The sequence below is a fragment of the Ahaetulla prasina genome, chromosome 2 (assembly GCF_028640845.1).
Source record: "Ahaetulla prasina isolate Xishuangbanna chromosome 2, ASM2864084v1, whole genome shotgun sequence".
Classification (NCBI taxonomy): Eukaryota; Metazoa; Chordata; class Lepidosauria; order Squamata; family Colubridae; genus Ahaetulla; species Ahaetulla prasina.
The window spans coordinates 234,729,467-234,746,010 of NC_080540.1; positions in this window are offsets into that span (position 1 = coordinate 234,729,467).

Sequence of the window (16,544 nt, forward strand, 5' to 3'; positions counted from 1 at the left end):
GCAAAGCGAAGGTTGGAGACCGGACGATAATTACCTAAAATAGCCGGGTCCAGGGAAGGTTTCTTGAGGAGGGGTCTCACCACCGCCTCTTTCAAGGCGGCCGGGAAGACTCCCTCCACCAAAGAAGCGCTCATAATTGCCTGGAGCCAGCCTCGTGTCACCTCCTGAGTGGCCAGCACCAACCAGGAGGGGCACGGGTCCAGTAAACATGTGGTGGCATTCAACCTACCCAACAACCTGTCCATGTCCTCGGGAGCCACAGGGTCAAACTCATCCCATACAATGTCACCAAGACCACCCTCAGACACCTCCCCTGAGTCACCGCAATTTTGGTCCAGACCGTCCCGAAGCTGAATGATTTTGTCGTATAGATAACCGTTAAACTCCTCAGCACGTCCCTGCAACGGGTCATCCCGCTCCCCCTGGTGAAGGAGGGAACGAGTCATCCGAAACAGGGCGGCTGGGCGGTTATCTGCCGATGCAATGAGGGAGGAGGCGTAGCAACGCCTCGCTTCCCTCAATGCCACTAGGTAAGTCCTATTATAGGACTTCACTAGTGTCCGATCAGCCTCCGAACGGCTAGACCTCCAGGAACTCTCTAGGCGTCTTCTCCGCGCTTCATCCCCTCAGCTCCTCGGAGAACCAAGGAGCCGGTTGGGACCTGCGCCGGGTCAGAGGCGCAAAGGCACGACACGGTCTAAGGCCCCGCCGCGCCCGCTCCCAGGCCGCAACAAGTTCCTCAACCGTGCCGTGAGCCAGACCTCAGGAAATGGCCCAAGCTCCATCCGGAACCTCTCCGGGTCCATCAGGCGCCTGGGACGGAACCAACGATTGGCTCCGTCTCCCTGCGGTGTTGAATGGCGGTCAGAAAGTCCAGGCGAAGGAGAGAGTGATCTGACCATGACAAAGGTTCAATGACTATTTCCTTCAAATCCAGATCTCTCAACCACTGACCAGAGATAAAAATCAAGTCCAGAGTGCCACCCCCAATGTGAGTAGGGCCATCAACTACTTGAGTCAGGTCCAAGGCCGTCATGGAAGCCGTGAACTCCCGAGCTGCTGTCGATGACGAGCCGGAAGATGGCAAGTTAAAGTCCCCCATGACTAAAAGTCTGGGGGTCTCAACTGCCACCCCAGCAAGCACCTCCAGGAGCTCGGGCAGGGCAGCTGTCACGGAGCAAGGAGCCAGGTACGCGACCAGCAAGCCCATCTGACCCCATCTCACAAAGAGGGATTCACACCCGGCAATCTGAGGTATAGTGGTCTCCCTCGGCTCCAGACTCTCTCTAATCACAACCGCCACCCCACCACCCCTACCCTGGCCCCTCGGCTGATGGAATGCTCGGGAACCCGGCGGGCACATTTGAACAAGGGGCACGCCCCCTTCTGTGCCCAACCAGGTCTCTGTAACGCCCATAAGGTCCGCGGCACCCCCCTGGATAAGATCGTAGATCAGGGGGGCCTTATTGGCCACGGACCGTGCATTGCACAACATCAGCCGAAGGCCAGGGCTCTGAGGGTCCTGACCATCCGGGTAACGGGAGAAGTTTGAGGGCTCGGGGCGCGCGATTGCCTGCAAACATCGAGCGCGCGCCCCCATAACACGATATGAGCCCCCCTTCTGCCATATCTGCCCCTCCCCCTTACCGTGGAAATAACACCACCCTCAACCGATGGAACACAAACGCCCCCCGTGACCCTCGGACCTTTTAACCCTTCACATAAGAGAAAAGAGAGAAAAGGGAAAGAAAAAAACAATACAGCAAAGTTAAAATCTGGGAATTGGCAATGAATTTAATATTTTTTTCTTAGGAAATCTCAAAGTGTACAAAAGGAATGGATTTAATAGTATGGAGAGGGGATGAATATCAAAATATCTCTTCCCCCCCCCCCGCCCTGTCCTTACTAGTTGCCTTCTTTTTAATGCACTGCCTAGGTTGATAAATTGGATGCAAAATCCTTGGCTTCAGTTTAAATAATGAACATGTAGACATCTAACTACACCACTTTTAAACCATCAAGTTGAGACTCCGTAGCCATAGCCCATAAGAATGCTTTGAAAACGACTGTTTTAGACTTCAGTGGTGGTTATTTATTTTAAAAGCAGAAAAGACGGGAGAACTCTTTGAAAAATCAATTAAGAAAAAGGAGAGGGAAGAAAAATATATATATATTATAATTTGCAATAAAATCCACTTGCAAAGACGTCCAATGTGGCTAATCACATGGACTTGTGGTTGGGAGCAAAGGATGGAATTCACAAAGAACATGTTCAGAAAATAAAAAACAGATGTTAAGTGGTTGAAAAGTCTTCCCGCCTAAGCTGTGTCTAATTGAACTGCATTACATGTTCCTCTCATTTACATTCTTTTCTGTTCACCTCTGGAACTGGCCTCCAGCTGTTGTTCCTGTAAGGACAATCGGTTTATGAGGCTGTCTTTCCCTTGACAATAATAGAGACTTCACAGCCACAGGATGCTCCTTACTATTCAAGTCTTCAGCATCCTTTTGCAAGCCAGACTATCATGTGCAACACGTTCTTCCTTCCTTCAGAAAGAAGAGTTCCTACATGATGGTTCCTACATGACAATGACAAGCTGCATTTTCCTAAAATGAACTTGATTGTTGCGTAGGCCCTTCAATTATAGCAACCGGGGGGGGGGGGAGTAAATGAAAGCAAGAGCTTGAAAGTTAGGCAAAAACAGAGAAGTTTCTTGTAGATGAAACATTCTGGTGGGAGACAGTAAAAGGATGTTGATGTAAATGTAAATGCAAAGAGTGAACCTGTAATTAAAGGCAAAAAACAAATGACTTCAAAGGATTGAACATCATTTTGATTTAGAAAGAAACAGGAGCAAAAGTAAAAATCCGTGTTGCAATAATAGATTTTGCTGCTCCTCTCCAGAAGAAGATGGGAGAAAAACTATGATAAAAGAAAAGAAACAAATTGCTTGAAGTGGAAATTCAAAGAGTATAGAGATGTTCTTTGAAAGTAAAATAAAATCTTATAATGGAGTTTTATGCTACAAGGATTCACTATATGAAAAATTACGTAGAAGATCAGAGTAGAACACAACCATATCTTTCAATATATATATATGAACACTGACACCTTCTGATACATACACAATTTTCCCAGTATTATTTATCATAGTAACACAGAGCAGCTACTTTCAATATGCCATCAACACATTTTCATTAAAATTAAGAAAATAAACAAGAAAGTACAAAAGGAAAGAAACACCGACGCAAACTATGTACATGCAATGCATAATAATGAGTCAACTTACACAGAATCATATTTATCAGTATTTTCATTGTGTTGATTACTAACCAATTTAAAAGTTGAAAGCAGACACATTGCTTCAACCTAGGATTTAAAATGGTCGTTTCTTTCCAAAGTGCAGAATTTTTTTGAGCACACTCCCAAGTTGATAAATCTCTCAAGCATCATAAATTGATACATTTCAAACTTCTGGTATATCATTCAATGTCACATTAAACCCTTTACTCCCTTAATTCTCTTCCCAATATCGTCCTAACAATAATGTGAATATTCAGCCAAATCAGGTTACAGATCTGGTCTGGATTCAAATTTCTTTTATCTGATCATTGTCTTGGTTGCAGATCTTTCTGTTCCTCAAGCTTATTCCTTCATCCATTATAAACACCCATATAATCAGAGGTGGGATTCACTTACCTTCCCTACTGGTTTGCAAAAGTGAGCGCTCGTGTGCATACGCTTGCTACACTCACATGTGCCTCCTCTGCACATGTGCACAGCCTTCCGCGCATGCTCTTTGCTCATGCATTACATCCCGGCGGGTAGGTGGAGCCTCCCACAGTCCCCACTACCGGTTTGCTCAAACTGGACCGAACTGGCTGAATCCCACCTCTGCATGTAACCCATGTCAAAAATGGGCAGGCCTTCAATTGCTGAGTTGCTACCACAATCTTGTCTTTTGGACCACCTGCTCCTACAGATGCCCCTGTATAGGAGCTATAGAGAGTAGGATTTTTGTGTCCATGATCTAAAGTAGACATTTGCAACTTTTCAAGCACAGAAGGCAGACTAGAAGAAGGTATTTGTTTAAGCGTGTGTCTGTCCTTTTCACCACAGAACTCTGAGTATGATCATACAAATCCCAAGTGCATTATTAGGGAGTAAATCTTATGGATGGTTACTTTATCATTACTATATATTGTCACTAAATGGTGACAACCATTTTTAAAAGGTAGAATGACAAAGCAAAAACAAGATGTAAACATTTACAGTAGTTTTGTACATTCACTGATTTGATTTGATTTGATTTGATTTGATTTGATTTGATTTGATTTCTACAGCCACCCATCTCAGCAAATGAATCTGGGTGGCTCACAATTCAGAAAGATATAATTTAAAAAATTTGAATGCTGTACCCCTCTATCACAAATTATGTAACTGAGTTTCCTACATTTGGGGAAATTGAAGGTGGTCAGCACACCCAAAGTGCAATGGATGAGCCTCACCACCTGGAAAAAACACCTTTCATGATCATGGTATCTCCTTGGCAGAATGTTCGCAGAGATGGGAGCTTCCTTGGCAATCTAACTCAAGATGCCTTCAAAAGTGGTTGTTGTAACCATGTCTATCATTATCCCACCTGATGCTGGTTAAAGAGGGCATAGCAGATCTGGAGACAGAACACTATATGGCACAGCACCAATGATTTCCTTATCCTTCCTCTGCTAACAATGGGTAGAGCAGAGAGGATTTTACTTGCCCTTACTAGTCTTCTTCTGTCCTCCTGATCAAACAGGATAACTTGTAATTACAGCTTGCTGTTCCCTGCTTTGGCTCCAGTTCAAAAGCAATTTCGGTTCCAGCCGAATATTTCTCTCATATTGTCTATTGATCTAGCAACGAGCACTATTAATTAAATGATTGTGCTTTTTATAGAACAGCAATTTAGTAAATGCACTTTCTTTGTTCCTGTTAAACAGTGGTTTAAATAGGAGATTCCAATTTCCCCAAGGGAGCCACTGGGTGGAACAGCTTGGAAATAAAGGAATTCTGAGAAGTTCAACTTGACCTCAGCTGATCCCTGGAATGCTTGTGGACGTTCATCCACATGATGTGAAAACTGCAAAAATGTATACAATTGTATTATTTTATTTAAAATGTTCTTAATAACAGAAATAGCAGCTTATCATTAATATGCATAGCTCAGTAACATCCTATGCATTATTGTATGGAATTTAAACCTGGATGGGCATGCTTCCATAAAACTTTGGCATGCTTCCATAAAACCACCATATTTCAGGACATTATGCTGATTCAATATTAGTGTATTTCTCCAAATTGAATATTAATTTCCTCACATAACAAATATAAAACTGTATTTTTTCCAGGAGCATTAGAAAATCAAACCATACAACACATCTGACATACAAATAAGATGTTTTCTTTTGCTTTCTGTATGAAATTAATTAATTGAGAGTTATTGCTTGAAATATTATTCAGGTTGGGATTTTTTTTTACAGGGCTAAATGCTTACATGTTTTTTTTTCTTATATCACTGATAATTTTAGGATAGTTTCTAATATTTCAAATGAAAACTTTGAGCTAGTCTTTTAAAATATAGTGACCAGACGTCCCGCTTTTGGCGGGACAGTCCCGCTTTTTAATAATTTGTCCCGTGTCCCGCATCAATTCCAAAAAGTCCCAATTTTTTTTTTGTTTCACTCCCATTCTGAAAATGGGAGGCGGCAACGCAAGAGGAGGAGGCGGAGAAGGGGGCGCGAGAGGGAGGAGAGACGCCATTTGACTTCACCCGAGAGGAAGAGAAGAGCCGAGAGGAGAGCCGAGGAGAGCCGAGCCTGCCTGGAAGAGCCGAGAGGAGAGCCAAGCCTGCTTGGAAGAGCGGAGAAGCAGCAGCCGCTCCTCCTCCTTCAGGCAGGTGGCAAGACTCAGCGCGCGTGCGCAGCTCACCCCCACATCAATAGTGTCCCGCTCTGCCATCGCTGAAACCTGGTCACTTTATTTTAAAAGCATTCTTCCAAGTGTGTGTATTTAGGGGTATAGCTGGAGTGATTATGCATTTAGCATGAGGAAAAAGCTATATAATCTTATTTTCTTACTTTTGAAATTGGACTCGAAGATAGCGAAATTTGAAAAAAATATTTCTAAACTTTTGCATTGTTTTATCTAGGTAGAACAGAACAGGATAATAGAGTTGGAAGGGACATTGGAGCTCTTCTAGTCCAACTTTCTGTTCAAGCAGGAGACTCTACCATTTCAGACAAGTGGCTGTTGAGTTACTTCTTAAAAGCCTCCAGTGATGTAGCATCTACAACTTCTGAAGGCAAGCCGTTCCACTGGTTAATTGTAGATAACGTTAGGTAACATTGTAGATAATGTTAATCGTAGATAGTAGATTGATGTCCCATATTAAAATATTACCGTATTTTTCAGAATATAAGACGCACCGGAGTATAAGACGCACCTTAGTTTTTGGGGAGGAAAATAAGAAAAAAGCTGATTGGCAGGTGGATTGGCCTCCCAGAATACCCTCAATCAGCTGTTATCAGAGGTGAATTTTAGCAACAGGTTCCTTGGTTGTGAGCTCTGTGCCTTGCTTTATTTTTGCTTTTTTTTCTGCCTCTGAAAGCCTCCAAAACAGAGCTTCATAAAAAAAGCCTCTGAAGCTCTGTTTGGGAGCTTCTTTTCTGAAACTCTGTTTGGGGCTTTTTTTCTGAAGTTCCGTTTGGGGCTTTTTTTCTGAAGCTCCGTTTCTGATGCTTTTTTCAGCCTCTGAAATCTCTGTTTGAGAAGCTGAGTCGGAGTATAAGACAGACACAGATTTTCACCCTCTTTTTTTGGGGAAAAAGATGTGTCTTATACTCCAAAAAATACAGTATCTATTTTTCTTAGTATTGTTGGCTCTATGGCAGTTAGTTGTCTCCACAATAAATACCTTTTGCAGGGTCTAAGTGCCATATAGTCTAGACATTTTTTCTACCAATTGTCTGGCCCATTTTCTGTTCAGTAATGATGATATAATTGTTTGTTTTGTTTTTTGTTTTGTTTACATTTATACCCCACCCTTCTCCGAAGACTCAGGGCGGCTTACAGTGTATAAGGCAATAGTCTCATTCTATTTGTATATTTTCACAAAGTCAACTTATTGCCCCCCCAACAATCTGGGTCCTCATTTTACCTACCTTATAAAGGATGGAAGGCTGAGTCAACCTTGGGCCGGGCTTGAACCTGCAATAATTGCAGGCTCTGTGTTCTTAATAACAGGCTTTACCAGCCTGAGCTAAACCGGCCCCTGAATAGTATGTATAGAATTGCACTTTTTGAGTTTCTATCTCTACTGGTCTTCATTTTAATAGGTAACTTTTGGAGGTTTTACTCCTTGGATTGAAATATTCAAGCAATTGGTATTCTCATCTTTTGAGGGGAGAGAACGTTAATAGGCTTGTCTTGTGAAACAACAATTCATCAACATATTTCTGATAGTACATTTATGCTATCTGCCTGAAGATTGATGACACGTCATCATGTCCATAAATCAAGGTAAATCTTAGGTTTGGCTGAGAAGAACTAATCAGGTAATTATGTGAGGAACTTTGAGTTCCTAATCGATATTGGCAAGTCAACTCAGTAAGCTCAAACTGCCCAAGGAGCTGCTGATCCAGTTCTACAGAGGAATTATTGAGTCTGTCATTTGCACCTCTATAACTGTCTGGTTCGGTTCTGCAACCCAACAAGAAAAACACAGACTTCAGAGGATAATTAGAACTGCAGGAAAAATAATTGCTACCAACTTGCCTTCCATTGAGGACCTGTATACTGCACGAATCAAGAAGAGAGCCGTGAAAATATTTGCAGATCCCTCGCATCCTGGACATAAACTGTTTCAACTCCTACCCTCAAAACGACGCTATAGAGCACTGCACACCAGAACAACTAGACACAAGAACAGTTTTTTCCCGAAGGCCATCACTCTGCTAAACAAATAATTCCCTCAACACTGTCAGACTATTTACTGAATCTGCACTACTATTAATCGTTTCATAGTTCCCATCACCAATCTCTTTCCACTTATGACTGTATGACTATAACTTGTTGCTGGCAATCCTTATGATTTATATTGATATATTGATCATCAATTGTGTTGTAAATGTTGTACCTTGATGAACGTATCTTTTCTTTTATGTACACTGAGAGCATATGCACCAAGACAAATTCCTTGTGTGTCCAATCACACTTGGCCAATAAAATTCTATTCTATTCTATTCTATTCTAAAAGTAGACAAGGAACTATAAGATGCTTATCAGGGCATCTTATGCAAAGAACCATGTGAAGAACTCTGAGTTCCTAAGGGGCAAAGAACCATAAAATGCTAATCAGGTCTATGCAAAGCACTGAAGGAGTTCTATGAATCCATAGGAAACATTTTGCTGACACTGTTTGGTTTTGGTAGAAGTTCCAGCTGAAGTGCCTTCTCTGAATGACAATAACCATGCAGATGACCATGAATACCGTTAAAGTAGTTTTCAGGATGATGCCACTGCCTTGAAACTTTGAAGATCATATTTTCCATCCCATTTCCTGGACCCTTTACTACTGATTTTCTCAGCTACTAGTCCAATGATTCATTTTCCGTGGGGTCTTTGGTGCTCTCTGAATTTTTTCTTGCAGATGTTTCATTACCTAACTAGGTGACATCATCAGTGCTCATCAGACTCGACTTCCTTCTAGCACTGTTGATGTTACCTAGTTGAATAATAAAACATTTGCAAGAAAACCACCAAACTCAGAGAACACCAAGGACCCAGGGGTGGGTTTCAGCAGGTTCTGACCAGTTCTGGAGAACCGGTAGCAGAAATTTTGAGTAGTTCGGAGAACCAGTAGTAAAAATTCTGACTGGCCCCGCCCCCATCTATTCTCTGCCTTCCAAGTCTCAGCTGATTGGGAGGAAATGGGGACTTTTTAGTATCCTTCCCCTGCCACGCCCACCAAGCCATGCCCACCAAGCCATGTCACACCCAGTAAGCCACGCCCACAGAACCGGTAGTAAAAAAAATTGAAACCCACCACTGCAAGGACCTCATAATTCAACCTCGAGGTACAAATAATGTCAAGGTTCCAGAAAAACCTCTTCTGCATAAAAAAAACTCAGAAACCATTGTCTTTCAGAGTTCTTTACTAGCATGAGGAAACTGGCACACGATGAGTGAAATTCCAAAACTGAACTTCCGGATTCTTTTCCCAGTTATACAAACCCCAAGAGTCCCACCCCCCTAACCCCTTTGCTGGTCACATGGTCCCATGTTCTCCCAGTTCATTCGAATATCTTCTCGCCACTCCTCCTGCAGATGTGAACACCATCCGACCTTGACCGCTTGAAGAATGTTACCATACCCCTCAACCCCCCTTCTTCCCCTCAGGGGAAAAATGTGGCAGTGTCTGGAACCCTAAAGTCTAGTATGGTTTCCAGGCCTGACAAATATTTTCTTCTATTGGTTATTCATTTTCTGCAAATAGGCACACCACATACCTGCTTAAGTAAACAGAATATCTCAACTTTTTAAAGGGAGCCACTTGAAAACATTAAGATTGTGATAGCGAACCTATGGCACGCGTGCCACAGAGCCATCTTTGTGGGCACATGAGCCGATGCCCAGGTCAGCTCCACTGCACATGCCTGCGCACCTCCCGCCAGCCAGCTGATTTTTGGGTCTCTGCCGGGAGATGTGCACACATGCAGGGGATGAGGGGGGTGCCCAGGCCTCCTTGAAGCCTCCTGGGACCAAAAATAGAAAGTGGGGGGGAGCACCGTAACCCCCTTCCACATTTTTTTGCTAGCAGGCCTCCCTGAAGCCTTTTGGGACCAAAAACGGCGGTTGGGTTGGGTGCGCCTCCCATTTTTGGTCCCAGGAGGCTTCAGGGAAACCTGTTAGCACCAAAATGGGTGTCACATGGGCATGAGCAGGGGAGGGGGAGTGCAGGGGATGCACACACATTCACGGGTGGGGCCTGCAGGGGGCATTGCATTATGGGTGTCGGCAAACATGCGTACAGTGTCATGCACGTGTGTGCGCTTTCAGCACCCAAAGGAAAAAAGGTTCACCATCAATGCATTAAGAAAAGAATTATACAATTCAGGTGCCCACTTCTAACACATCAAATTTTAGTCACAATGGAATCTGTATAGACAATGGAGAAGAAGATAATATATATTTACTTATAGTACAAAGACGGGCCCTGGACTGCATTTATTTTCTATCAGGAACAAAACTGAGCTTTATGAAACAGGCATCAATGATCAAATGTGTGAAGATTGTTGCTCTTTTTTGCACTGCATCATGTTGGAGTTGCTTTTCTATTCAGTAAATGCAAGCAAAAAGAAGATCCTTTTGATTTGTTAGTAATAGACCTTCAAGAACTCTTCAAAAAGTGTTTTCTTATACATGGACTGGATAGAGTGCCATTATTTAATCTTGAAAAACAGGAGAGCTGTTTTATCAATGAACAGCAGGACGGACACAGATAAATACAGAGAGAGATACAGATAAATATATTTTATACCAAGTCTGATCATTTCTGTCACTGGAGCATTACGGTAACATATCTCAATCTCTGAATGTAGCATTGTGTTGAAGACATGGTGATGTCCATTCTTAATATTATGAGGTGAAAGGCTTTCCTTTCCTTATTTTTTTTGGTTCTGAGAACATAGTTTTCCAAGCATGGTTTAAATCAGCTGAAACTTTTGGAAGTATGTATTCACTACTGGTCTATATTTTATTAAGTTTATGATCCAATCTTTGATTCAATAAATGGACCTTCCTTTCATGTTCATGATTGTTTGAAAGAATTGTATGAGGACACAAATATTATGAAATCTCATTTAACGGGTGGTGATGGAAAGCATTATTAATGAATCTCCATTAAGTTGGTGAGTATCATCCACAGATACTTGTGTCACCTACATAAGAAAATTATGCAAATTACACAAATCATATCACTTAGTTCAATTTACGCAAAGTTTGTAATTATGCACATAAAGTTATGGAAATGACATCTACAGTATCTTTTATGTCATTTGGGTAAAGATGCTAATAGGTGTGGAAAATTCGAGGCAAACTCCACCGCACTACGATTTAGTAAATCAAATATTCAATTTATTGCAAGGCTGTCCTCCCTTGACAACTTTAAGGGGCCTCTGGTGGCTCAGACTGCTAAGACAGTTATTAACACAGCTGCTTGCAATTACTGCAGGTTCTAGTCCCACCAGGCCCAAGGTTGACTCAGCCTTCCATTCTTTATAAGGTAGGTAAAATGAGGACCCAGATTGTTGGGGGGGCAATAAGTTGACTTTGTATATAAATATACAAATAGGATGAAGACTATTGCTAACATAGAGTAAGCCGCCCTGAGTCTTCGGAGAAGGGCGGGATATAAATGCAAAATAAAATTAAAAAAAAGACCTATAGACTTCAATTCCCTGAATTCCCCGGTCTGCCTTGAATTCTGGGAGTTGAAGTCCACAGGTTTTAAAGTTGCAAAGGTTGGACACTTTGCTTCACAGTATTTTACTTTGGAAGATGTCTCATAGAAAGCATAAAGAGCCGCAGTGGTGCAGTGGTTAGAGTGCTGTACTACAGGCTACTTCTGCTGACTGCTGGCTGCCTGCAATTTGGCAGCTCAAATCTTAGCAGACTCAAGGTTGACTCGGCCTTCCATTCTTCCGAGGTGGGTAAAATGATTGTTGGGGTCAATATGCTGACTCTGTAAACCACTTAGAGAAGGCTATAAAGCAGAGGTCTCCAACCTTGTCAACTTTAAGACTTGTGGACTTCAACTCCCAGAATTCTGGGAGTTGGAGTCCACAAGTCTTAAAGTTGACAAGGTTGGAGACCCCTGCTATAAAGCACTGTAAAGCAGATATAAGCCTAAGTACTATTGTTATAAAGAAATATCTAGAAATTGAAAGAACTGCATCCGAGCAGAGAGGAAGAGTGTTGCCCTCAAAAAACCTCTCCATATTCTTTCCTAATTCCCAGCATTTCTAATTTTGATTCCTCCAAATGTGCTAAGATGACCTTCTCCAGAATCTCCATGCAGTGGCTCATATTTCTCAATTGAGGTTTTATAAAATATTATTATTTAATGTAAAAAACCAGGAAGGCAAGTTTGGGGAAATATTGTAGAGAAATTAAACAAATACATGTAGAGAGACCAGATGAAAGAATACCCTGTACCAATAATTGAAAATTGTTATTTAATGCTGTTTAATTATCTGAACTCGATTCAAAGCATTAGGTTGAATTTGATTTATCTTGTACCATCCCTTTTTTTCAACTACAAGTGAATATTTTTCTGTTCACTCAGATATTTTAATAATATATGTAATTTGGGCTTCTCGGTCCAAAATATGTGTGTTTAATTTGGTTGGATAAGTGAGTTTATATGAGAATATTTTATATTACCTAGGATGGTACAACCTTAGGTTCAACTTAATATTTAAATGGTTTTACAGTTTGATTACTAAGGACGCAAAAGCCTATTTACATATTGGAGTGATTCTAGCTGTTTTATCAAGACTGATAACTGCAAAGCATGTCATCATATGGTAAAGAAGTGAATTACCCCTTAGGTGTAACCTTCTAAATTTAAGAAATGTTAATGAGATATTTTTTATTTATTTTGTCATTGCTTGGAACATGCCTGACTTGGAATCTTTTCTCATTCAGCTCTTGCATGTTCTGATTAAATGGGTGAACTTGGATGACTAAATTGTCCTTTGATTTGAGAAGAAAAGAAGGCTAATCAAATTACATCTGATTTTATTGCCTGATTATATGTAAACGTAGTCGTTGGAAATACTCGCTAGACAAAAACCTTAATTCTAGGAAAAACTACACATGGCAAACAAAGCTGAGTCATTTGATAACAAAAGGAATCATGTTTTCCCCCCTAATAATCTATTGTCACTTTATATAAGGATCTTCAAAAAGGTACAATATTTTGGACCCACACTTATCTAGCATTTAAATGAAGCAGCAATCATAAGATATGTTCAAAAGTATTTCAACTATTGTGGAAACATCTGGAGATTTATACTCCTTCGATTTCCAGAGATGAAAAGGCTTTAAAAAAAGAAGGAAAGAAAGAAACCCTACCCCAGACTGAAATAATTAATCACGAGAGCAGCAAGAAAAGAGAATTGAAACTTCAAACACAAAAGGATCTGTGCTGGAGAAGCTAAGTAGCTAAGACACACTGCAAAGTACAAAGGCCTCAATAGAGCTACCTGATATTTCAAGTTAGAAATTACTGTAGTGAGACCAGCTTGATCAGAGGAAAATCATGCTTGTACCAGCTCTGGCTTTCTGCTCCAGAGAGAATGCAAGAAAGCATTCCTTCTGAATTGAGAATGATGTAGCATGGACGAACAGAGTATCTACATCCGTTTTGCCTCCTTGAGGGCTCATTCTACAAGATTGGGATGAATCTGATCCTTAAATTGCATCTATTTGTATATAAACAGGGATGCATTCCAGAACATCCCTCTGCAGATCTCCATGAGACTACATTAGCCTGTACAGAAATTACAAGAAAAAGAAAATCTATTACTTACTTACTTTTCAAGAAAAAGGCTGCTTTTTTTTGGAGTACAGATTATTGTTAAGCTGCAGTGCCTTACTCTTGAGAGCTATCAAAAAAAGGAAACCAAGTGGTACTACTGATGGCCAAAAAGAATGCATTTAAACAGTGTGGGGAATTAAAAGAGACTGTCTAAGCCAGTGTTTCTCGATCTCAACAAATTTCAGATGTGTGGACTTCAACTCCCAGAATTCCCCAGTCAGCAGCCATCTTAAAGTTGTCAAGGTTGAAAAACAATGGTCTAAGCAAGGAGATTCAATATTTTTGATGGTAAGATGGGAAGTTTAATAAATAAACAACTTTATTTATTAAATTTAATAAATAAACAACTTCTTTAATATGTATCTGTGTTGGTAAATTTCCACCTGTTAAGGAACATTCCTCAAAATGACTACAAGGTTATGTGAATAGATTTAATAGTTTATTTATTATTCTGCCATTTTGTCAATGGGGGATGCTTAAAAGAGATAAAATATTAAATATTCAATTGATTTGGAAGCACAAGAAATCATACAATCATATCACAAGAAATAATAGTAGCCTTATTGTTAAAAGTACCTTATCAAAATGAGCCAAAAAGCTTAAGTAAGGTGTTATATTTAGAAACTCTTTCTATAGATTACTTTCATGCTGAATCCTTTAACTGTTCCTATCTTGGGCTGATGGTGGCTGGTTTGTAAACGGATTTAAGAAAATTCTGTTCAGATTGAAACACTTCAGAAATGATGTGCCAAATCTTCACTCCAGATTTTATAATGCCTTGGTAAGGCCACACTTGGAATACTGCATCCAGTTTGGTCACCATGATATAAAAAAGATGTTAAAACTCTAGAAAGAGTGCAGAGAAGAGCAAAAAAGATGATTAGGGGACTGGAGATTAAAACATATAAAGAACAGTTGCTGGAATTTATGTGTATCTAGTTTAATGAAAAGACAGACTAAGGGTGACATGAAAGCAATGTTCCCATATCTCAGGAATTGTCACAAAGAAAAGGGAGTAAAGCTATTCTCCAAAATACCTGAAGGCAAAACAAGACGCAATGGGTGAAAACTAATCAAGGAGAGAAGCAACCTAGAACTAAGGAGACATTTCCCCACAATTAGAACAATTAATCAGTGGAACAACTTGCCTCCAGAAGTTGTGAATGCTCTAACACTGGAAGTTTTAAGAAGAGATTAGAATAGAATAGAATAGAATAGAATAGAATAGAATAGAATAGAATAGAATAGAATAGAATAGAATTTTTTATTGGCCAAGTGTGATTGGACACACAAGGAATTTGTCTTGGTGCATATGCTCTCAGTGTACATAAAAGAAAAGATACGTTCATCAAGGTACAACATTTACAACACAATTGATGATCAATATATCAATATAAATCATAAGGATTGCCAGCAACAAGTTATAGTCATACAGTCATAAGTGGAAAGAGATTGGCGATGGGAACTATGAAACGATTAATAGTAGTGCAGATTCAGTAAATAGTCTGACAGTGTTGAGGGAATTATTTGTTTAGCAGAGTGATGGCCTTCGGGAAAAAACTGTTCTTGTGTCTAGTTGTTCTGGTGTGCAGTGCTCTATAGCGTCGTTTTGGACAACCATTTGTCTGAAATAGTATATGGTTTCCTGCCTAAACAGGGGGTTGGACTATAAGACCTCCAAGGTCCCTTGCAACTCTGTTATTCTATTCTATTCTATTCTATTCTATTCTATTCTATTCTATTCTATTCTATTCTATTCCATTAATTGCTGGCTACCATGCCCTCCCATTGAACAAACCTCTTGCTACTGTATGCACCAACTTTTCATGCCAGGAAAACAGCTACCAATTGTTTTCTGTTTTGTGGGTGGAATTTACGGGATATATGTATTTTTTGGCAAAAAAAAAAACATTTTACAAGTGAGCACTTGAACATGTATACATTATCAAGCACAGCAAAACATTAAAAAAAAATCTATGGAGATTCTCAGTCATCCACGTTATTGTTATCTCTAAAGTGCTGTACAAAAGACAAAGGACTTTCTTGGTTTTTTCCTTTGAAATTCAAGGAATTCAAGAAGTATTCTTTTCAAATTCCACTGAAAAAAAATAGTCAATAGTTTCTTGAATTTTCCAAGTTTGGTTGACATACCATTCCCAGTGGTGTTCCAGGAGTAATAGTTATTTTTTGTTTTGTCCTTTTGATTAATATTCTGGGGAGTAAATGTCATAAAGGAGATATCATTAGGACAAAATCAAAAATTGTTTTAATTTAATGTAATAGCAACAGCACTTAGACTTATATACCACTTCACAGTGCTTTACAGTCCTCTCTAAGCGGTTTACAGAGTCAGCATATTGTCCCCAACAATCCGGCTCCTCCTAGTTTAATAATTTGATATAGTTATTGCTTCAATTATTTTCAGTCATTTTCATCCCTCTGATGCCATGAACGTTTATATTTTTGCAGTTTATGAAGAGGATCTGGGGAGGGAGTTTGGGGATGATCAAATGCAATCTGGAACCACATATTGTATGCTTTCCCCATATTTGAAAGGTAACAACTTGTGTAGATCATATGCTGCAAGGAAGTTTTGGTGTGAAATAGATATCTGATATTTAAGTTTTGTTTAAGTTGCTGATTCTAAGTGGCTGATTTCCTTTCTCCTTCTTTCCCTCCTTCTCTTTTTCTGTCCTAGACAGTTATATTTCTGTGTTTATTTTTAAATGATTGGAGAAATTTGTGCAGTTGTTTAGTGCAATGTATATGAAATAAATATAGGCTTTTATTAAAAACAAGAAATAACACATTCTGAATTCAGATCTGGAAATTCTTCTATTATAAGCTTTTATGTTCCTTATACCTGGATCTTGCTTACAACAAATACTAGAAAGTGAGGTG